Consider the following 24,975-nt stretch of genomic DNA (forward strand, 5'->3'; position numbering starts at 1 on the left):
AGTTGATATAAATACATTTATATGCATAAAATACACAAATCTTACGAATGGTGTTTCAAGAAATAACAAGTTTTGGAAGCAAAATAAATCCTTGCTTTGGTAATTTGACATGTGGTTCTTTGTGGTACTGTTAGTTGTTTGAATGTTATTTTATTCAAAAAACCCAGTAACAATTCACTGGTGCTTTCTTGTGTTTGACTAGTCACTGTAGGCTACAGTTCTTTATAAACACAACTAAACTTAATATTTTTCATATATTAAACAGATTTTCAAGATATTCATAATAATAATATAGCATATAAAGACTGCTGGAAATATTTTAAGAACAACTTATGATTTAAGGAATTCTCCAGAGTTTCTAAGAATTACAGTTTCTCAGAACACCATTCCAGGTTCGATGCATGAGACAAATGCTCAGGGCTGGGGCAATGGGATGACCCAGAGGGATGGGATGGGGAGGGAGGTGGGAGGTGGGTCCAAGAGGGGGAACGCATGTAAACCCATGGCTGATTCATGTCAATGTATGGCAAAAACTACTACAATATTGTAAAGTAATTAGCCCCCAACTAAAATAAATAAATTTATTAAAAAAAACAAAAACAAAAAAAAAACAAAAAAAGAATTACAGTTTCTCATTCCTGAATCTCAAAGATTATTATTTGGGGGGAACTTGGAAACACTACTTGGGTTAAAAAGTTGACTAAGAGAGTTTAGAAAAGAGACACAAACATGGAAAAAGAAATTTTAAGTGTTACTGGTGTTTTGACAAAATTCAGGTACAGTGAAGACACAAAGACAAATGATACAGACCAAATCAACCTACAGAAGTACGGAGGACAATTCATAAAAAATAAGATGAGCACTTGAATTGTGTTATGAAGACAAAAAAAAAAAAACTATTTTCAAGGTAGAGTAACATGCATGCTTATTCACTCAGTCATGTCTAACTCTTTGTAATCCAGGGGCTGTAGCCTACCAGGCTCCTCTGTCCATGGGATTCTCCAGGCAAGAATACTGAGTGGGTAGCCATTTCCTTCTCCAGGGGATCTTCCTGGCCCATGGATCCAACCCAGGTCTCCTACACTGCAGGCAGGTTCTTCACCATCTGAGCTACCAGGAAAGACCAGGTGGAATGAGGTATAAAGTTGGTGTCAGATAATACAAACATAAGGAAGAATTTGTGTAAAGGCTAACATCATGAATCATCATGGGATGTTCAGCAAAAATTTAGTAAATTTAGTGAGGAAGGTGGGAAATTTTATAAGAGATGGTTGGGAGGAGCAAACAGGGATTTAACTTATGAAGAGCCTCCTAAAGAACGAGAAAGTGTCAAGAATCTTAAGTAGTCAACTGACATGACTGAACTTATAGTTTAGAAACATCCATGTAGAGGACACTAGGAGAAGAGTTTCAAAGAATAGGAGACTAGAGACTGGAGCAATCGGGCTGCCACAAGAGTTAGGCACATCCCCTAAACAACCCAATTCTACATGTTGTTAAAGACCCATACATATCTGACCACTGTAAAGTGAAAACCTATAAAAGGAATTGGAAATGGAAGCTGAGTGTTAAGTTATAAACAGTAAAAAATAATAACAATAAAATTTTAAAAGAGACAGAAAATGATGATATTGATTGCACCAAGAACTGAAAACTGTAATAAACTCAACTCTGTGCTAAGGTATCCTCCCCCTCAAAAAAGATAGCTATATCTTTCCTATTCTTTTCATATAATCACTTAAAAGAAAATTTCCTTTGGAGAGTAAATCAAATTTTTAAGGGCAATATCTTTAAAAAAAGAGATACATAGTTATCCTGTCACTGATCCTCCTGAAGAATCTAGACACACCTTATTCATTATGTAAACTCTCACTACTCCCCTGATCCAGATTAACCTACAGTTTAAAATGTAGACTCGATAGAATTATTTTCAGTTGTCTATAAGTAACAAATTGTTTTCATTGCTATTTTTCTTTCAGATTATATTTAGGGAGAGTTATTTATTAGAGGAACAGCTATGAATCATAATCAGGCTGAAAGCTTTCATGTCTCCCTCCACCATTATCCCATTCTATTGATAGTGTTATGTAGATTTTGTAAACAATTAAATCTGTTCACATGCAAACAATTTTGGTTTAATCATGAACAACAATAAAGTAGTTCACACACTTCTTTTATGTTCTTCATGATCCACCCATGCTCCTTTTAAAAACATACTAGTATATCCTATTACGTATTCCAAAGCTATTATACATAAGTGAATGTTCTTTTCAAAATTCTTTTGACATGCTACTGGACTAGCTCCAGAAAAAGAATTAACACTTTTGGGGAATCTTACTGCATCTCTTTTAGTAGCCAAATAAGAAGCTGGTGGGGGAGTGGAGCCAAAGATGAAAATAAATGCATTATTCATTTTTAACATAGGTTTTCTATTATTCTTCATTGTAATAGCTGTAGAAGTAATTTTACTGTTAACACTGAATTTCTGAAGTGGTATTGTACAAATCATTTTTTCAAAGAGGAAGATTAAAAAGATTTTCTGCTCACCATCAGTGCACAAAATTGAACAAGTGACAATCTTCACACACAATATGCTTCCAGTGAGCATGCTCTTATGCATAAAAAAGGAAACAGCATTTCAGGATTGTATTTGTAAAAGGATTATTTTTAAAAAGAAAGCACAGAGCAAGTTTCACAGCGCAAAAACATGACAGGCTCTCCAATAGTCAAAATCAGCACTGACTTTTTTTTTAAGGCAACATTTAAAGCAGAACATCTGTGTTATTTACATAATATCAACAAAAAGAAGCACAAAGGTAGACTTAAGACAGCTAAAAACCCAGCTCTTATGCTTTTAAATATTTTTATTTTTGTCTAATAGTCATCTAAACAAAGATGCTATTATTCTGCTAAGGCAAACATGTCTTAAAAATTGTCTCACGTTTTCATGATGCTAACTAGTCCAGCTTGTTCATATGTCTTGCTTAATGCAACTAAATACTATGAATGCTATTCAGTTATCAAAGATACAAAGTACAACTCAAGTGTAGGGAAATGCTAGGATCTTAAATATAGAATAATAAATTATTCTCATGCACTGCTTTCATCTTTCCACTCAACATCCAAATGTTGCAATCCATCCTAGTTTTCTTGTACACCACACCACCAAAAATTTGTACTGAAGCAATAAATGTGAGAATACAGAAACCAGTAGGGTAGAAGGGGAGTGTGAAGAAAGACAATGCTTAAATGGAGAAGTTGACAAGGAGAAGGAAAAACAGGATTCATCTCCCTTGAATTTAGTTATCAATTCTTCACAAATGTCTCTAGAGAGCTCACCCAATATTTCTAGACCAGATGGAAAGAACAGTATGGTACAGAATTCTCTATCCCTAGACCCAGCTGTCACAAGGAACGGAGAGGTAATCCTTGTTAGGAACTAACAGTTAGCGTTATATTCCATGTGGGCTGTACCATTCATTCATATATCAGTTGACCTCTAGATAGTGATTTTTTTTTTCTTTTGCTGGTTTCCCATGTGAGTGCCTCTCAAATTTCTGTATCAATCTTTGACCTTATTCCAAAGACCAATCATGCATTTCCAGGCCCTGCCAGTGATGTCCTTGAGACCTCTGACTGAACATCACTGCAAATTAAACCAATTTGCCCCTACCTTGCAGAAAAAAGTTTCACCCCTTGACTTTTTCCTTGTGGTTGGCATGTTGTCATTCTCTCAATCTTTTAAGCTTTAAATTTCAAAGTGATTATTAAAGTTTCCCTCTCTCCCTGCCATCATATCAAGGTATTGCTAACTCAAAGTCTGAGAGCAAAATACTTACCAAAAGTATATTCCCTTTTCCAATTCCACTCTAATCCATCCTGAAGTTTAGATTATCAAGTTCTCGCTCTTAATTTCTTGCAAACACCTAACAGGTCTTACCTTTAATCTCTTAACCCCCAGTTCATTCTAGCTACTACTTCCAAAATTAACATTCCTACAGCACAACTGTGATCCTGCCACTTCAATGCTCAAAAATCTTCAGGGGCTTCACCCTGACTGTTGAAAATATCTAAAATTCTTCGATTTAATCATCAAAGGGTTTCATGATCCCACCTCAATATAATTTTCAAAGTGATATCATATAATCTCTTTCACATACTCTTATATTCAAACCACTGGACTACATGTTATTAAGTGAAATATACATGAGCTTTCATGCTTTATGCCTTTGCTCACATTGTTTCCGCCACTAATCCTTCCTCCTAGCAAACTCTGTGATGGCTACTGAGTCAAACAATAGGATGCAAAAGTGAATAACAGATTTTATATAGATTCTAAGCTTCTCTTGGAGAAAGAAAAAGCATGAGCTTTGGAGCTACATAGGACTAGAATCTGAATTTAGATTTTGCAATTACTAGCCATGTGACCTTTTGCCGAGTGACGACTCCACTCTCCCATACCATCACACTGTGTCGCCAGATGATTTCAGGCAAGGAGCATCAGTGTTAATGAGCTGTTAGACAGCTTAAGACATTCATAGAACCAGATAGGTATATGGCTATCTTAGATAAGCAAACAGTTTGGCTTCCTCTTCAAATCTATATTCTTTGATTAGTTTCAAAACTTACTTCATGATGGATGGGCACTGCTCAATTTTAATAGTTTCTACTTCAAGATAATTTTTACTTTGGTGGGAAAGAGACAAATTTAGATTTTGCCACATTGTGAAAACTGAGCTAGTAACTAATGCCACGTTCCTAATCTATTCCAATAACATTTTAACATCCTTTATAGTTTGGCTCATGGACTCATAACAGCCTTTAATTCAAGCCTGTATATGGAAAATGACCTCCAAAAATTGGTTATTTATACAGAGAAACCTGTATGCAGGTCAGGAAGCAACAGTTAGAACTGGACATGGAACAACAGACTGGTTCCAAATAGGAAAAGGAGTACGACAAGGCTGTATATTGTCACCCTGCTTATTTAACTTATATGCAGAGTACATCATGAGAAACGCGGGGCTGGAAGAAACACAAGCTGGAATCAAGATTGCCGGGAGAAATATCAATAACCTCAGATATGCGGATGACACCACCCTTATGGCAGAAAGTGAAGAAGAACTAAAGAGCCTCTTGATGAAGTTGAAAGAGGAGAGTGAAAAAGTTGGCTTAAAGCTCAGCGTTCAGAAAACTAAGATCATGGCATCTGGTCCCATCACTTCATGGGAAATAGATGGGGAAACAGTGGAAACAGTGTCAGACTTTATTTTTGGGGGCTCCAAAATCACTGCTGATGGTGATTGCAGCCATGAAACTAAAAGACACTTACTCCTTGGAAGGAAGGTTATGGCCAACCTAGATAGCATATTTAAAAGCAGAGACATTACTTTGCCAACAAAAGTACGTCTAGTCAAGGCTATGGTTTTTCCAGTGGTCATGTATGGATGTGAGAGTTGGACGATGAAGAAAGCTGAGTGTTGCAGAATTGATGCTTTTGAACTGTGGTGTTGGAGAAGACTCTTGAGAGTCCCTTGGACTGCAAGGAGATCCAATCAATCCATCCTAAAAGAGATCAATCCTGGGTGTTCATTGGAAGGTCTGATGTTGAAGCTGAAACTCCAATACTTTGGCCACCTCGTGCGAAGGGTTGACTCATTGGAAAAGTCCCTAATGCTGGGTAGGATTGGGGGCGAGAGGAGAAGGGGACGACAGAGGATGAGATGGTTGGATGGCATCACCGACTCGATGCACATGGGTTTTGGTAGACTCCGGGAGTTGGTGATGGACAGAGAGGCCTGGTGTGCTGCAATTCATGGGGTCGCAAAGAGTCGGACATGACTGAGCGACTGAACTGAACTGAACTGAACTGATTCATCAAAGGCAGCATTAATAAAGTAAAAGGACAAATTACAGATAAGAAAAGATATAATTGCTAGAATGGCTAAAATTAATGGTTAGAATAGCACTCATATATTTCTAGTTGGAGTGTAAATTTTGAACAGCCACTCTGGAAGAAGTGAAACAAATGCATGTACTATTACCCAGCTATACCATTCCAATGTTTATATTAAACAAAAATATGTATGCATCCACTGGAAGGATGTACAAGGGGTGTCTCTGAGTACTAGGAATGTTCTATTTCTTATTCTGGATGGTAGTTACATTGGTTTTTCTTTGTAAATTCAAAAAGCTGTATACTTATGATGACACAGGTTTTCTATATGTATGATATACTTCAATTTTTTATATTAGGGGAAAAGTAAAATAAATAAAAATAAAATCAAGGAGGAAAAAAGCATACAGAGAAGAAAGAAAAACACAAGGTGAAATAAAAATTAGAAATGTTTACCTAGCAGCGGCTATTTTTATTGACACAAATTATCCAGTGATAAAAATAAGGGGTTGATATTTAGGCAAAGACAAAAACTTAATGTTTTGGTTAATCTATACATTCTTAGCAAAGGCAAACATGAAATTTCATTAGGCTTTCTGAAATAGTGAAAACCATTTTAAAAGATTCATGTTGTTTTTGTGTATCCCTTGGCATTGACAGATCCAAGACTGAGAATCAGTGTCCTAATCTGATATGAAATCAGATTACCAGCCAAAATATGCAGTAAATTTTGCCTTTCACCATAAACTATTTGTTAGGTTCATATTGAAAATTACCTCTTTAGGGAATATAATTACCAATCCTAAGTAAACACTTTAAAATAAAACCTTGAGGATCTTTTCCTTTATTCTTCCCAATGGTGGATATATAATAATCTGAAGTTTTTTTTCATATAACTCCCCAAAATATCTTCCTTATTCGTATGCCTGTCAGGATTAAAATCTTAGCTTAATCACATAAAAACTATGTGACCTTGGGAAAGTTTCTTAATGTATGCTTCAGTTTCCACATTTGGAAAATGGAGATGATGTTTCTAGTACTTACCTCACAGAGTTGTTGTGAGGACTAAATGCAGTAACACTTGTAAATCACTTAGCACTGTGTCTAAATGTTAGGTAAATTATCATAATTGTTTCCCCTCCTCTTTGTTTTTAAGAATAAAGCATTATAATGCTGATCAGAACCTTTGTGAGCATGAGGGAAATTACTGATATAAGAATTTCCTCTTCCCTTCTGTGGCCATCGCTGTAGCTTCAGCAGCCAAAATGAAGTTCAATCCCTTTGTGACTTCTGACCGAAGCAAGAATTGAAAAAGGCATTTCAATGCGCCTTCCCACATTCGCAGGAAAATTATGTCTTCTCCTCTTTCTAAAGAGCTAAGACAGAAGTACAACGTTCGATCCATGCCGATCCGAAAGGATGATGAAGTTCAGGTTGTACGAGGGCACTACAAAGGGCAGCAAATTGGCAAAGTAGTCCAGGTTTACAGGAAGAAATACGTCATCTACATTGAACGACTGCAGCGGGAGAAGGCTAATGGCACAACTGTCCATGTGGGCATTCACCCCAGCAAGGTGGTTATCACCAGACTAAAACTGGACAAAGACCGCAAAAAGATCCTCGAACGTAAAGCCAAATCTCGCCAAGTAGGAAAAGAAAAGGGCAAATATAAGGAAGAAACAATTGAGAAGATGCAGGAATAAAGTCATCTTGTCTACAGCTTTCATTAAAAACTGTTAAAATGAAAAAAAAAAAAGAATTTCACTTTTGGGGGATTGGGTTGGGAGGTAACTTGTACTGGAGGACTTTCAGATATCAGCATATGGAAATCTTTCCTTTAGAGCCATTCAGTTATTTCACAGAAGAATACACTGATCTCCTACCAGGAAAGTAACTGCCTAGGTAATAACATTCAAAGGAATTACCAGGTAGGTTCAATTGTTCTGATATAAACTTTCTATCTATACTCTTGTTTTCTGTCTCAAGACTCATCCCTGCCTTCAGCTAAACTTAATATCTCAAGTCCCTCAAATATTTAAGCATAGCCAATACTTTGAGTCTTCCTGAGTCTTCTCCTCTCCAGCTACACATACACATCTTCAACTGTCTACATATTGTTCACTCTTTTTTTATGAATTCATTCAAGAATGTTCTTTTTAAATTAATTCATTCAAAAATGTTGTGATGATTAACCTGACCATGTCATGGTATGCAGATGTGTGGTCAAAGATTATTCTAGATGTTTCTGTGAAGATTTTTTTTAGATGATATTAGTATTTAATATAGACTTTGAGGAAAGCAGAATACTCTCCATAATGTGGGAGGGTTTCATCCAATCAATTGAAGGCCTTAATAGAAAAGACTAACCTCTCAGGAAGAAGAGGGAATTTTGTCAGCAGATCAACTTTGGACTCAAACTGTAACTCTTCCCTAAGTCTCCAGCATGCTGATTTATCCTGCAATTTTGGTCTAACCAAGCCTCCACAATCACAAATTCCTTAAAATAAATTTCTCTTCCTATATACATACATACATCTTGTCAGTTCTGTCTCTGTTGGAGAGAACACAATTTTGCTCCAGGAACACACATAGGACCCACCACTCAACTTTGTGACTCTCCCAGCCTAAATTCACCTTTTTATGTTCACATACGGAGAAGGCAATGGCAAGCCACTCCAGTTCTCTTGCCTGGAGAATCCCATGGACGGAGGAGCCTGGTAGGCTGCAGTCCATGGGGTCGCTAAGGGTCAGACACGGCTGAGTGACTTCACTTTCACTTTTCACTTTCATGCATTGGAGAAAGAAATGGCAACCCACTCCAGTGTTCTTGCCTGGAAAATCCTAGGGACGGTGGAGCCTGGTGGGCTGCTGTCTATGGGGTCACACAGAGTCGGACACTACTGAAGCGACTTAGCAGCATGTTCACATAACTCTTTAAACTTTGCCTAAATCATACTGGCTATTTCAAATGCAGTCTGAACAGAGTGAGTGTGTGTGCATGCTCAGTCATGTCCAACTCTTTGTGACCTCATGGACTGCAGCCCGCCAGGCTCCTCTGTCCACGGAATTTTCCAGACAAGAATATTGGAGTGGGTTGCCATTTCCTTCTCCTGGGGATCTTCCCAATACAGGGATTGAACTTTTGGCTTTTGTGTCACCTGCATTGGCAGGCAGATTCTTTACCACCTGAACAGAATTTAGAATAAAATAAACTGAGATATTTCACCTCCATAATTTTACCTCTTTTGAAGTCAAAAAGCAGCCTAATTATATCACTACTCACATTGAGCTGACCATGATAAAATCCCATAAGCTTCCCATAAGAAATGTTGCCAAGCCATATCTCACCAATTCTTCATTTGTGCAACTGTTTCTTTGTGGCCTGTACACAATACCTCACATTTGTTCCTACTAAATTTTATCCTTGGAAGTTTTATTTTTCATTGAATGCTATCAAAATCTTTTGAATCCTTATTCTCTCACTCAATGTATTCATAAAAACTCTCAGCTTCATACTGATAAAATATTAGCCTTTCTAAAACTAAAAAATACATAGCTGAGATCAAGGGAAATCTCTGACATTGTCAATCTTTTTTAAAAAAGCCTTAATTCAAATAGCATTAGCATAAATACACGGCTATTGAAGTTCTCAGAGAGTATCTGATATGCAAGGAAGGCAGGATGCATGCTGCTCTAGTCAGACCTGGTTTCAAGTGCTCCCTCTAAGCTTAGAGATTGCAGCACACGGCACGCGGGATCCTAGATCCCTCACTAGGGATCGAACCTGGTACTCCTGCAGTGAAAGCATAGCGTCTTAACCACCTAACTGCCAGGGAAGTCCCAACATACAAGTCTTACAATTGGACAAATTGCTTATTCCTCAGAGTGCCAGTAAAATGGGGGGAAAACGTCATATCACAAGGTTGCTGTGAGAGTTAAAATACACATAAAGCCCTTGACATAATGCCTAATCTTAGCAGGTACTTGACATGGTGTGTTTTTGTTTCTTTTTTGTTGTTTTTTGTTTGTTTGTTGGACTACACTGGGTCTTTGGGGCAGCATGTGGGCTTTCTCTAGTTTCAGAGCACAGTCTCTAGAGCACACAGGCTCAGTAGTCACAGCACTCAAGCTTCTCTAGTTGCCCCTTGGTAGTGGGATCTCAGTACCCCTACCGTGAATCAAACCCACACCACATTCCCTGCCTTGGAAGGCAGATTCTTAACCACTGGACTACAGGGAAGTCCTGACATGTGTCTTCTTTGAAGCACATAGTATGTACTCATAAATAGTTAGATCCATTCCTGCTTCACATTCCCCTGGAAAGTAGGCCTATAGCCTGAATCTCTTAGCCACTCATGGCATTGAAGGAGAAAGAGGGAAGATGGAAGGGAGGAAGGGAGCGAGGGAGGGAGGGAGGGTGCAGATGCAGATAGATGAATGAATTGAAGTTGCCGCACAAAGTTGGAATAATGACAATGAATACTTTGGAACCTGAACATACATCCAGGGAAATAAAAGACTACTGTTAAAGGCTGCAAATTTTCTAGAAATACTGAATAGTTTAGAAAAAGACTTTCATTCAGTCTCTTGCCAAATGGCAACTTACAGCAGGAGAGGAATAAATGCAGTGATGTTTGGTATTTGGTTAAACATTTGGTTAAACATTTAAGCTGCATTTCAAAATGTTAGATTTGGCAAAATCTAAAATAAATTTTGACAAGTGCTTGACTTTTTACTTGCATGTATTAAAGGGAAAGCCAGCTTGTAGATTTGAATCATTTAGATTTTGACTCATTAAAATGTACAGTGTTTTATCAAGCCACAAAAACTGCCCCAAATCATTTAGTTTAACTCAGGAAAAAGAAGAAGTCTTATATAAATCACAACCCTCAAACACTAAGTTGCTGAGCCTTGGAAGAAGAGATTAACTCAGAAAGCCCTCATGAAAGAAATTTTGAAGAAGTAATTAAAGGAGTGAAACAGCACTGAATACACAGAAAATGTAAAACCAAGTATGCAGACAGAAGTCATATTACATAATAGCTGACAAGGACAAATCTCAGTTATTAGATTTTGGATTTAAAGATATTTTTCTAAGATATCTGGGAGAAAAATAGGATCTTCAGAGCACCCATAATTAATGTCAGGATGCATTTACTAAACAAATGCTTACTGTGTATCTCTATATGCAAGTCTCTCTATCAAATGCTGGGACCACAAGGAGATATCACCTCACACCTGTCAGAATGGCTATTAGCAAAAACAAATGGCAGTTGCTGGCAAGGATGTGGAAACAAGGGAACCCTCTTGCACTGTTGGTGGGAATGTAAACTGCTATACCCACTATGGAAAAGAGTATGGAGGTTTCTCAAAAAATTAGAAACAGAACTAGCACACGATCTATCAATCCCACTTCTGAGTATTTTTCTGAAAACAAAAGCACTAGTTTGAAAAGATGCATGCACCCCTATATTCACTGCAGCATTATTTAAAACAGCCAAGACATGGAAGCAACCTAACTGTCCAGAACTACATAAATGGATTAAGAAATGTGATATATAGTATATGGGCTTCCCTGGTAGCTCAGACGGTAAAGAGTCTGCCTGTAGTACAGGAGACCCAGGTTCAATCCCTCGGTCAGGAAGATCTCCTAGAGAAGGAAATGGCAACCCACTCGAGTATTTTTGCCTGGAAAATCCCATGGGTGGAGGAATCTGGCAGGCTACAGTCCATGGGGTCACAAAGAGTCGGACACCATTGAGCAATGCTACTGTATGATCTATCAATCCCACTTTTGAGTATTTTTCTGAAAACAAAAGCACTAGTTTGAAAAGATACATGCACCCCTATATTCACTGCAGCATTATATAAACAGCCAAGATATGGAAGCAACCTAATTGTCCAGAACTACATAAATGGATTAAGAAATATGATATATAGTATACAATGGAATATATATATATATATATATACACATATATATATAGTATACTCAGCCATTTAAACAAAAAATGAAATCTTGCCATTTAAGACAACATGGATGGACCTAGAGGGTATTAGGCTAAGTGAAATAAGTCAGACACAGAAAGACAAATACCATATTTGTCTTCGAATATGAACCCTTCATCTATATGTGGAATCTAAAAACCAAAACAAACAAACATAACAAAACAGAAACAGACTCAGAGATACAGAGAACAAGCTGGTGGTCCCCAGAGAGGAGGGAGATGGGAAGATAAGTGAAATAGAGTGAAGGAGATTAAGAGGTACGTACTTCTAGTTATAAAATAAATAAGTCACAGGGATATAATGTACAGCATAGGAAATATAGTAAATAATATTATAATAACTTTATATGGTGACAGATGATAACTAGACTTATCATGGTGGTCATTTTGCAATGTATAAAAATAACAAATCATGATATTGTACACCTAAAACTAGTATATTTAGTCAATTAAATAAAATACTGGGAAACATGCTGGACAGGACAGACATGCCTTCTGAAAGCATACTGTCTATAGAGAAAATAGATTTTTTAAGTGAAAATATAAAATAATTACAAACTGCAATAAAAGCTAGAAAGGCTAAAGATGTAGGAAGCAGTCTTTTTTTTAATCAGAGGATAATTGCTTTACAATGTTGGTTTCTGCCATACAACATTGCACATCAGTCATAATTATATATACATTCCCTCCCTGTTTATTATATATACACCTCCCTCTCCGCTCCCATCCCACCCCTCCAGATCATCACAGAGCACCAGGCTGGGCTCCCCGTGTTACATAGCAGCTGCCCATTAGTTAAAAAGTACTCTTATTGAAGCTTGTGCACTGCAGTGAGGAGTAGCCCCTGCTCACTGCAACTAGAGAAAGCCCATGCTCAGGAATAAAGACCCAGTGCAGCCAAAAATAAATGAATACATTTAATAAATAAATTTTTTTAAAAATGCAAAAAAAAAAAAGTACTCTTATTATACACAGCTTTTTTAATTGCAAGTTTAGGGCCATTAATAAAAAAAATAATAATTTTCAAATTCATAGAGAACTTGAAGCTCATCACATCCAGTTTTTAAATGCTTTGATCAAGGAAAGGGGCAAAGGCAAAAGCCAGATCTGAACACAGGTTTCCGAATTGTATTCTACATCCATTCTTCATTCAACTTTCACTGAGCATCAGCTATGATTAGGCTGTATGCTAAGTGCTGGAGCGGAGGCAAAAATTAAAGCCATCACTCCCCAACTCTCAAACTGCTGACAGACAGAAGGGAGATAAGTTTGCAAACAAATAACTGCCAAAAGGTAAATTATAGAAAAGAAGTTTGCACAAAATTCTGTGGCACCAAGAAGGGAAACCCTAACTCTGCTTAGGAAGATAATGGATGGCTTCACTTTAGCCAAATGATATGGAAGGAGTAAGATTTGTCCAGAAAGACAAAAAGAAGAGCAACATTTCAGAAAGAGTAAAGTAAATGTGCAAAGAAATGCCAGTGTGAAAGAACACTGTTAGGGAAGTCTAAGTATAAAAAGTTTCAGAATTTCTCTACTTCTGAGCTTTCTTTTTCTTATTATTTTTGTCAAAGTAATACATGCATATAGTCAAGTAGTACAAAAAGACTTAAAAACACAGCTGTCCTGCAGCAAACTCACTCATGGTCACCCCACCATCAAGGCTCTCTCATTCCCAGATGTGATCACATTACGCTCATTCAGCTTCTGTTTCTGGCATTAACTCCATGCTTTCTAAATCATGTGTGTATACTGGTATTTTGGTATCCTACATGGTATGAGAATTTTCACTTTATATCCACTTCATCCACCGCATATGCTTGAAACATAATTTGGGGCTATTACCATAATTGTTTTTATAATGACTAAGTAAATACTGCTTACTGATTAAAGCCCTATACTACAATTATATTTCCTTGCTGTAATAGCTTTTCTTTTTTTTAAGTTGATTTGCGTGCACTTTATTGTTCTTTTTCAATCTCTGGGTAAATCTTTCCCCACACTCCAAGAACTCTAAAAACATTATAAATATAATTTTTCTTAAAGTCAAACCTATAAAACAATTTGTTTTTTCCTGTGGTTATACCCACTAGAAATCATGTGCCCCTGCTTTAATCTGCACTGAACTTCTGGTCTAGCCTAGGAATTTCTTTTGTCTCTCTTCTCCATTAGAGCTAGTTTCTAGATCCTGGGCTTCCCTCAGCTGGTAAAGAATCTGCCTGCAGTGTGGGAGACCTGGGTTCGATCCCTGGGTTGGGAAGATCCCCTGGAGAAGGGAACAGCTACCCACTCCAGTATTCTGGCCTAGAGAATTCCATGGACTATACAGTCCATGGGTTCACAAAGAGTCGGACATCTCCCTGTTTCCTAGTTTCCATTCTCACTTTGGTAGAGCCCACCTTCTACTAGCTTCCTGAGAAAGAGTGCATGAATGTAAATATTTAAAACAAATATCTATATCAGTCACATCTGACTAATATTTTGGCCAAGCATAAAATTCAAGGTTGTAAATTACTCTCCTTCAGAATCATTCAGTCACTGCTCTACTATCTTCTAGTTTCTAGTGTTGCTATTGAGGAATCGGGTGCCATTGTATGTGACCATATAAATCTGACCTTCATGTGTGAATTTTTTTTTTTTGCCCTCTGGAAGTATATGAGTTAGGATGGTGTTTAGTTGCACGTAGAAGAAAATCCAACATTATATAGTAGCTTAATCAAATAGGGAATCTCCCTACCCCTGCAACATCACAAGAAATCCAAAGATGGGTAGTTGCTAACATCATTGAATCAGCAGTTCAAGCATATCAGAGCTGAGACACCATGGAAAGAAATGACTACCATAGCTCCAGCCATCTTGCTCACATCCCATACAGGAAAAGGTATAGGGGGAAGGAGGAAACAAAGGTATAGCCTATATCAGAAAACAAAAGTTTTCTCAGAAATTCTTCAGCACACTTCCACTTAAAATTTACAGGATAGCACTTTACCATACTTGGCCAAACCTACCTACAAAGGAGTTTAGAAAAGCAAGTGTTTAATCTTTCTAGCCTCTTAAATAAAGAAAAACAAGGGTAAAAAGAGATTACAATGAGTTGAGGGAGCCAAACTAGAACATGAAATTATATTGTGTCTTGCTGTGAGTCTTTGTTTAATCCCTTGTGCTGGGCACTCTGTGAGTCCTTTCAAATTTGAAACACATGTTTTCATCCTGGCACTTGTCCTTTTAATTTATTTGATAATTTCCTCCCTTTGGATTTTTCTGTTCTCTAAGTTGGGAGCTCTCAAAAGTCAGGTGTTGGACTTTGCTATTGACTATCTTTTTCTCCTACTTTCCATCTCATTATCTTTTAATTCTATTTTCTGGGAGATTTCCTTATTTGCAGTTAATCCTTCTACTAAATATTTTATTTTTCAGGGTGCTTTCTTATTCTTCCTTATTCACACCATTACATTATTTTACACATGCAAAATACACTCATCTCTCTGAGGATACTGATTATATTTTCTTGAAGGTTTCTTCTTTTTCCTGACAGTCTCACTTTCTTATTCACTTTTTATGTTTATTTATTTGTTTTGGTCTCTCTTCCTGCTGGAGGCTTTTCTCAGTTGACTGTTGGCAACCAGATCTATGTTCATATCTAAGAATGACATACTGAAAAAAGGGGATTGGAAGCTGTGTGCATGCAGCAAATTTCACTGTAAGACAATATGGAGGCCAATTGTTTTTTGTTTGTTTGTTTCTTTTCATCAAGAATACCCATAAGTCAGTATCTGCAGAGATTTGCTCTGGAGTGTGTAATTTCTTCAGGGAAGGATCTTCCAATATCCTGTCTGAGGAGGTGTGAGGATAGAAAGGTGGTTGTAAGCTTGTTGTTAATATTATAGAGCTAAGCATAGGAAGGGGGCTTCCCTGGATCCACCCAGCAATGCAGGAGACACAGGTTCAATCCCGGGGTTGGGAAGATCCCCTGGAGAAGGAAATGGCAACCCACTCCAGTATTCTTGCCTGGGAAGTCCCATTGACAAGGAAGCCTGGTGAGCTACAGTCCATGGGGTCAGAAGAGTCAGACACGACTTAGTGACTAAACTACAAGCATAGGAAGCTTGTAGGAAACTATAAGCATAGAAGCTACAAGCATAGGAAGAGAGCCAGAAGTACCACTAATATGCAAATTTCCACTTAATTCTCCTCACATCTACCCTCCTCTGTGTCATGTCTCAGGTTTGATTTTCATAGATTATACCTTCCATATGTTTCATACTTGGGGTACTGGTAGTTGTCAGTGTCCAAATATAGTCAATTTCCAACAATCCTCCTTTGCTCATTCCACCTCACCGCTCTCCCACAATCTCACTCAGCTTCTATAACACCTAGTGCCTCTGATTCTTGAGCCTTTCTCAGATTTGGCTGGATCAATCACTTTGCTTATCACTGGTATGTCCCCTTACAGATGGTTAGATTTGACATTCTCACTGCTAAGACAGTTCTTCCATCTGTTTTCCATACTCCTATTCTATAGATTATAGTTAAAAGCTATCTCTTACTTTTACTTAAAATGGAATGTGTGTATCTATCACTTTTGTTTCTTTGCTGTTTTCAGTGATTTCTTATAAGAAACGAAAGTATTTTTCTGCCATTTTGAAACAGTCTCTGATTATTACATAACACTAAGCCTCTAATTATTAATTCAAAACTTTAAAAATCCTAATAATAAAATAGGCTCTATAGAAAGACTCTACCCACTGGTAACACACATCAATTTAGAATGGGTATTACATTGTTGATGATCCATTTCTAGTAATACGATGTGGTAATTAAAAGCATAAATTTTGAGGTCAAACTGCCTAGCTTGGAATTATGTCTCTACTGCTTTCCTTGCCATATAACCTTAAACAAATTCTGTTGATATCAATCTCTTAAGCTGAAAAATGTAGAGTAGTAGTGAGGAGTAACGGAGAAGGCAATGGCACCCCACTCCAGTACTCTTGCCTGGAAAATCCCATGGACGGAGGAGCCTGGTAGGCTACAGTCCACGGGGTCGCGAAGAGTCGGACGACTGAGCAACTTCACTTTCACTTTTCCCTTTAATGCACTGGAGAAGGAAACGGCAACCCACTCCAGTATTCTTGCCTGGAGGATCCCAGGGACGGCGGAGCCTGGTGGGCTGCCATCTATGGGGTCGCACAGAGTCGGACATGACTGATGCGACTTAGCAGCGGCAGCAGCAGCAGTGAGGAGTAAGTATAAATAGTACCTGGCACATAAATAATAATAAATACCAGTTACTATTATTAACTCCAACAGTTCTGATTTTCCAAAGTAATGAAAGTGTCAAGTACTGTTCTAAGTACTTTATAGGTATTAACTTACTGAGTCTTGAAAACAACACTATAAGGTAAGTACTACTATCAGACCAAATTTTATAAAGGATGAAATTGATGCACAAATAGATTAAAAAGCTTGCCCAAGATCTCAATCAAAGGTAGATAAATAGGACTCAAATCCAAGTAATCGGGTCCTAGAATCTTTGATCTTAATAGCCTGGCAGGCTGCAGTCCATGGGGTCGCAAAGAGTCAGACACAACTTAGTGACTGAACAACAACAACAAACAACTTATATATACTATGCAGCCCATGGATAGCATCATTCAAATTTGAGTCCCCAAGTTCTCTTCAGTTCTCTTGTGGAATGCCAATTAAGCTATATTTGGGACCATCAGACAAACTTACAGAAACATTCCAAAATGACATTGGGAAATCTGAACCAAATGATTTCTTCTTTTAACAGCCTTCTATGTAAAGGCAATGGTACAGAATGGTTGTATACACATAATACACATTACCATAATGAGTAAAGAATACAAACATAAAAATATCATGAAGTTTTTAAGCCTACTGCTCCCAAGTCATTCTTTTATCACATGGAAATGTGTTTTCTAAGTCCATGTTTTTTGTGCAAATTGAAAGGTTTGTAAAAGTGAAAACTCATTTTCTGCTTCCAAGAGTCCCATCAAGACAGAAGTTCTTAATTAACTAAGCAATTAGTCATGACAGGTGAAGCAAAAATATATAATTTTGTGATTGTTTTTCCTCCACTAAAACCATTAGCCAGAATTTTAAAATATGTGTCCTTTGGCTTCTGGCTCTGGGTAAGATGGAAAAATCATATCCCATTCTGTCTCTGCCATTGCATGCAGCTATAAAACCTGGACAGACTGCAGAGAGCAGATATTTGAGAGCTCCAAGGAGTAAATAATAGCAGGTGGATTGGAGAAGACCAGAACTCAAAATGCCAACAGTGAGTTCCTTGTTTTTCATTTGGTATCCCCAGCCTGAACTCAAAGCATACCAAAACCAAGAGTAGACACCAAGATGTGAACAGAGAGAATTCCAGAGAAGTACACTAGTTCTGGCTCAACAAGTAGGGAGAGGGATTACTAATACTCAGAGAGAGTGGGAGAAATCTCAATTTTGTTTATAATTATTACTTTTAATTTTCTCTTCTTTAATGCCTCAGTCCCCAGGCAATTCTGTGGCAGTTGCAGCAGCAACTGTGACAGCAGGGGGGACCCTAGAGGTGCCTAAAATTTGGAGGAGGAACATCCCTTTCCTACTGGAGGAACTGATGTCCAAAAGGGAGAGGTAAACTCCTGTGCTTTTTATTCTCTCTGTCTGCTTATCTCTTGGTTCTGAACCTAGATGAAGCCCTGGAACATGTCTCGCACAACAGGATAACCAAAGCCCCAGTTTTCTGGCCAGGAGACCAAAAGTAACTGGGGATATTGTAGAGAAGGGGAGGCTTGGGAAAATAGATCTCTCTGAGTTGCATATGGAGGGATATGGGCCTAAACAGCACAATGAAGATTTGAGAACCGAGCTAAATTATAGACCACCACCTATATCTCAGACTGGCCACTTAGTTGCAAACACATGGAACAGATCAAAATAGTGATGCAAAGGCTTTGAAAATGGAATTGACATTGAAACCACAAAAGACAAGAAGAGCTGGTCAGAACCTGCAACCTGAACTCTCTGGATTGATGTTAAAATATCAATATTTTACACAAAATGTAAATAAGACCCAGAGTCTTATAACACAATATTAAGAATGTCCAGAATTCAATACAGTTATTCAGCATTACAATGAACCTCTAGAACTCCAACTTAAATGGGAGAACAAAATTTACAGACTTCAATGCCAAGATGATACATGTTAGAATTACCTCACAATGATGTTGAAAAAAAAAAGTATTAGTCTCAGGGAATTCAAACAGGGGCTCTGTATCAACCTAGAGGGGTGGGATGAGGAGGGAGATGAGAGGGAGTTTCAAGAGGAAGGGGACATACGTATACCTATGGCTGATTCATGTTGAGGTTTGACAGAAAACAAAATTCTATAAAGCAATTACTTTTCAATTAAAAAATAAATAAGTTTTTTAAAAAATAAAGTATTAAAAACACTCTTGAATGGACAGAGAGAAGTTTCAGCAAGTAAAAAGAAAACATAAAAAAGAAACAAATGTAAAGTTTAGAGCCAAAGAAATGCAATAACCAAAATTTTAAAACTCACTGAATGGACTCTATTGCATAATAAAGAAGATAGAGGAAAGTGTCAGTAAACTTGAAGAGAGATCAATATAAATTATCCAGTTTGAACAACAGAGAAAAAATATTTTAAAAGTAAACCAAAATATCTAGTATTTAGAAATTCCTGTCCCAGAAGGAAAAAAGAAAGAGTGCAGTGCAGAAAAAAAATATTTGAAAAAACAATGGCTAAAAAGTTTCCAAATTTGGCAAAAGATATAAACCCAGAGATTTCAAAAGCTCAGTGAAACTCCAAAAAGAATAAATCCAAAATACGCATGCCTAAACATAAGATAATCAAACTTCTGAAAACTGTGAACAAAAATACTGAAAAGAGCCAAAGAAAAATGATACACTACTTATAAGGAATCAATGATTTCAAAGACTGGGGATCTTTCATCAGAAATCATGGAAGCCAGAAGGAAAAGGCACACATTTTTAAAGCACTGAGAGAGAGGAATGTTCAAACCAGAATTATAAATTCAGTGAAGATATCCTTCAGGAATGAAGATGAAATGGGCATTCTTAGATGAAGAAAAACTAAGAAAATCTATTTAAACAACATACTTCTCTAAAAGAATTGCTAAAAGGAAGTTCTTCAGGCAGAGGAAATGTTACCAGAAGAAAACCTGCAACATCAGAAATAAGGGAAGAACAGAAATGGTGAATTTCTAGCTAAACATAATAGATTATTCTTCCACCTTGAGTTCCTTAAAATGTGCTTGACAGTTAAAAACAATATATATATACAGTGTTGTCTGATGAAGTTTTCAATGTATAAAAAAAGTTCAAAAACAGGCCCACGTAAGTATGATTGATTTATTTTTGACAAAGGTGCAAAGGCAATTCAATAAAGAGATGATGGTCTTTTCTATACAAGATGCTGAAACAAATGGCCACTATTAAGTAGGGAAAAAAACCCTCAAACCATTCTTTATACCTTATACAAAACAGAACTCAAAATGTATCACAGGCATGAACACAAACATTAAACTCTTAAATATAGTTTTTAGGAAAAACATTGGAAGAAAATATTTGTAATACTGATTTAAGCAAAAATACAATACCAAAACAATGATTTATAAAAATTTTGATAAACTGTATTTCATCAAAATGAAAACTTCTTGCTCTGCCAAGATATTATCAAAACAATAAAAAGGTAAGCCATAGATTGGGGGAAAAATATCAAAAACTCATTTTTTAAAAAATGGACAAAAGATTTGAAAAGATAATTTCACCAAAGAGGATACCAGATGGTAAATGAGCACATGAAAAGATGCTCAACACCGGTCATTAGAATAATGCAAATGAAAATAAATCCATAATCAGATGCCATTACACACCTATTAGAATGAGAAAAAACTGACAATTCCAAGTACTAGCAAGATTGAGAGCAACTGAAACTCTCAAACATTGCTGGTGGGAATATAAACTAGTACAGCCACCTTGAAAAACAGTTTGGAAGTGTCTAATAAAGTAAAACATACTGTAAATTTACAAGGTCAGGAAGCAACAGTTAGAACTGGACATGGAACAACAGACTAGTTCCAAATCGGAAAAGGAGTACATCAAGGCTGTATATTGTCACCCTGCTTATTTAACTTATATGCAGAGTACATCATGAGAAACGCTGGGCTGGAAGAAACACAAGCTGGAATCAAGATTGCCGGGAGAAGTACCAATAACCTCAGATATGCAGATGACACCACCCTTATGGCAGAAAGTGAAGAGGAACTAAAGAGCCTCTTGATGAAGGTGAAAGAGGAGAGTGAAAAAGTTGGCTTAAAGCTCAACGTTCAGAAAACTAAGATCATGGCATCTGGTCCCATCACTTCATGGGAAATAGATGGGGAAACAGTGGAAACAGTGTCAGACTTTATTTTTTTGGGCTCCAGAATCACTGCTGATGGTGATTGCAGCCGTGAAATTAAAAGACGCTTACTCCTTGGAAGGAAGGTTATGGCCAACCTAGATAGCATATTTAAAAGCAGAGACATTACTTTGCCAACGAAAGTACGTCTAGTCAAGGCTATGGTTTTTCCAGTGGTCATGTATAGATGTGAGAGTTGGACGGTGAAGAAAGCTGAGCGCCGAAGAATTGATGCTTTTGAACTGTGGTGTTAGAGAAGACTCTTGAGACTCCCTTGGACTGCAAGGAGATCCAATCAATCCATCCTAAAGGAGATCAATCCTGGGTGTTCATTGGAAGGTCTGATGTTGAAGCTGAAACTCCAATACTTTGGCCACCTCATGCGAAGGGTTGACTCATTGGAAAAGACCCTAATGCTGGGTAGGATTGGGGGCAGAAGGAGAAGGGGACGACAGAGGATGAGATGGTTGGATGGCATCACCAACTCGATGGACATGGGTTTGGGTAGACTCCGGGAGTTGGTGATGGACAGAGAGGCCTGGCGTGCTGCAATTCATGGGGTCGCAAAGAGTCGGACACGACTGAGCGACTGAACTGAACTGACTGAAAGTTACACTTATCATATGACCTAGCCATTCCATTCTCAGGTATTTACCCAAGAGAAATAAATGGTTATTTTCACATCAGCCTGCATAGGAAATAGTACCTTTATTTATCCTCTCACTGTAGCTCAGTTGGTAAAGAATTGCCTGCAATCCAAAAGATCCAGGTTCGATCCCTGGGTGGGGAAGATCCCCTGGAGAAGGAAACGGCAACCCATCCCAGTGTTCTTCTTGTCTGGAAAATCCCATGAACAGAAGAGCCTGGCAGTCTCCAGTCCATAGGGTCGCACAGAGTCAGACACGACTTAGTGACTAAACATCATCATCAAACACAAAAGGAAAAAAAAAAAAAGCAATGTCCTGAAACTGGTAAATATGAAACAAGAGGGAAAGGGTATAACTTTAAAAGAATGATATAGCCATGTTGTTACTTAGTCACTAAGTCATGTCTGACTCTTTTGAGATCCCATGGACTATACCCCACCAGGTTCCTCTTTCCATGGGATTTCCCAAGCAAGAATACTGAAGTGAGTTGTCACTTTTTTCTCCAGGTGATCCTCTCAACCCAGGGATCAAACCCATGTCTCCTGTATTGGCAGGTGTATTCTTAACTATTGAGCCACTGCGGAAGCCCTGACATAGCCATCGAGCATGACAAAAACTGGTCAGAACCAATTAAGTCCAAGATGGCAGAATATTCTATGTTCAGTGGAACTTGAGCCTCACAATATGCTCATTGTAACATATTAGCAAGCTAAATGACACACCCACCAGTGCCATGACAATTCTGAGGCTAACTATAAAAGGTGGGCAGTGGCCCAATTCCTGGAAATCTCTACCTTTTCCCTGAAATAATTGGAAAATTCCTCCTACTCATTAGCCTATGAAATTACTCAGCCCTTAAAAACTAACTATGCCGTATTTTGGGGTCTCTCATTTTTTGGGATGGCCAACACTCTGTGAAGTGTGCTTCTCCCAAGGCCTGTTGCCTTCTAAGATGGCCCACACTCTGTGTTTCTTGCTAAATAAATCCACTTCTTACCTATCACTTTGTCTCTCACTGAATTCTTTCTGTGATGAGACCTCCAGAACCTCAAATTCACTGGGAGCAAATGGATAAATTTAGATGTCTATACAAAAGAATATTATTTACCAATGAATGAATATACTATTGATACACACAACAGCATGGATGAATCACAAATGTCTTATGTGAAGTCAAAGATGCCAGGCTGAAAACTCTACATACTGTATGACCCCATTTATATGATATTCTGGAAAAAGCACAACTATAGGGATAGAGAAAAGATCAATGGTTACCACAGATTAGGGCTCTGGAGAGGGACTGACTACAAAAGAGCAGAATGAGGGCATTTTGGAGGGTGATGGAACCCTTTTATATTTTGACTGTGGTAGTGGTTACATGATGATGCATTCATCCAAATTCATAAATCTGTACACTAAAAACAATAAAATTTTTCCTAAATGAATTTTTTAAATTTAAAACAAATATATCTCTTCAAAAAAAACAAAGAGAACTTAGGATCACATATCACCTCCATCATTTAAAATGTGATCTTAGACAAATGACTCAGTATTACAGAACTTCAGTTCTCCAACTTTTAAAATGAAAAATATATTACTTTGAGATCTCACTGGCATTTCTGCTTGTGTGTTTAGTTCTTTAAAGGTTCCGAGCTCTTGCATTTTTATATCCCTCTCTTCACTGCTTTGGTTGGCTAATTCCTGTTTATCCTATAGGTCTCAGCTAAAATATTGTTTCCCCATAAAAGCCTTCACTGCTTTTATTTCATAACACTTCTCACATCTATATTTAAATATATTTAATGTCTATCTTTCGCAAAATGATAATCTTCATGAGAAAAGGAACTGTTTGAATTGTTTTATCAGAATCTAAGCAATCATAGAGCACTACAATTCTGAAATGTGTTCCATTAATACTTTTTTAAAAAATGTACAAAGACCACTACAAATAGCATTTCCTATTGTGTTCTTATTTTCTCTTAATATTTTTATCATTCTCATTATATACATATATACACAGACATATACATATATATCTTAAGTTGTTATCTTTCTCACACTGTAGATACATAAATGTGTGTCTACATGTATGTACATGTGTATATATATTTATACATATACAATAATATAATGGTATGTAATAGATGCCATCAACAAATTTCCTTGGTAGATCAAAAGACAGCAAATATTAGATTATGCCTAGGTATAATCTAATATACTTAGATATATTAGGTATCTAATATCTAATATATTAGGTATATTAATACATTAGGTATTAATATATGTCTGTCTGCTAACATTTCCTCATTTGTAAGCATTTTCCATTAGCACTTCCATGAGCTTCCCTGGTGGCTCAGACAGTAAAAGTGTCTGCTGGCAATGCAGGAGATCCAGGTTCAATCCCTGGCTTGGGAAGATCCCCTGGAGAAGGAAATGACAACCCACACCAGTACTCTTGCCTGGAAAATTCCATGTATGGAGGAAACTTGTAGGCTACAGTCCATGGGGTCGCAAAGAGTCGGACACGACTGAGCAACTTCACTTTCACTTTCCATTAGCACTAATGGAAAATGACAAAAATGACAAAGTAAAGACCTATTGTATAACCATAAATTAAATTTAAAAATTAGTTGGTACTTGAAGAGTCTGATATATATATATAAGCTGGAGTTAAACTTCTGTAGTGGACATATTAGGACCAGCTCCTGCCATTCCCAATGTCTTGGTCTATGTTAACACAAACTTCAAGACCAGAAAAGCACATATAGACTGATGGTCACTGACTAGCCCAAGGTGGACACCTGACTAAATTAAGACTGTTCTGTGGGCTGGGCAACACATAGCATGACACATGGGCCCAAGTAGTAGAGCAATGATAATTTGTTAGTCACATTTCCTCCTGTGGAATTCATCCTAGAAATAGACACAGACCAGTTATTAACAAGAGGATACTGAAGCATACAGAGA

General features: G+C 37.4%; 1 protein-coding gene and 1 pseudogene across 5 annotated transcripts in view; one reads left to right on the plus strand and one right to left on the minus strand.

The window, feature by feature from the left end:
• Positions 1 to 24,975, minus strand: part of ANKS1B (ankyrin repeat and sterile alpha motif domain containing 1B) — a 1,049,816-nt gene that overhangs the window by 932,159 nt on the left and 92,682 nt on the right. The window lies entirely within an intron of this gene.
• LOC145546975 (large ribosomal subunit protein uL24 pseudogene) lies at positions 7,162 to 7,652 on the plus strand (annotated as a pseudogene).

This window comes from Giraffa tippelskirchi, chromosome 4 (assembly GCF_054371585.1).
Source record: "Giraffa tippelskirchi isolate mGirTip1 chromosome 4, T2T-mGirTip1v1.2.pri, whole genome shotgun sequence".
In the NCBI taxonomy this organism is placed as follows: domain Eukaryota; kingdom Metazoa; phylum Chordata; class Mammalia; order Artiodactyla; family Giraffidae; genus Giraffa; species Giraffa tippelskirchi.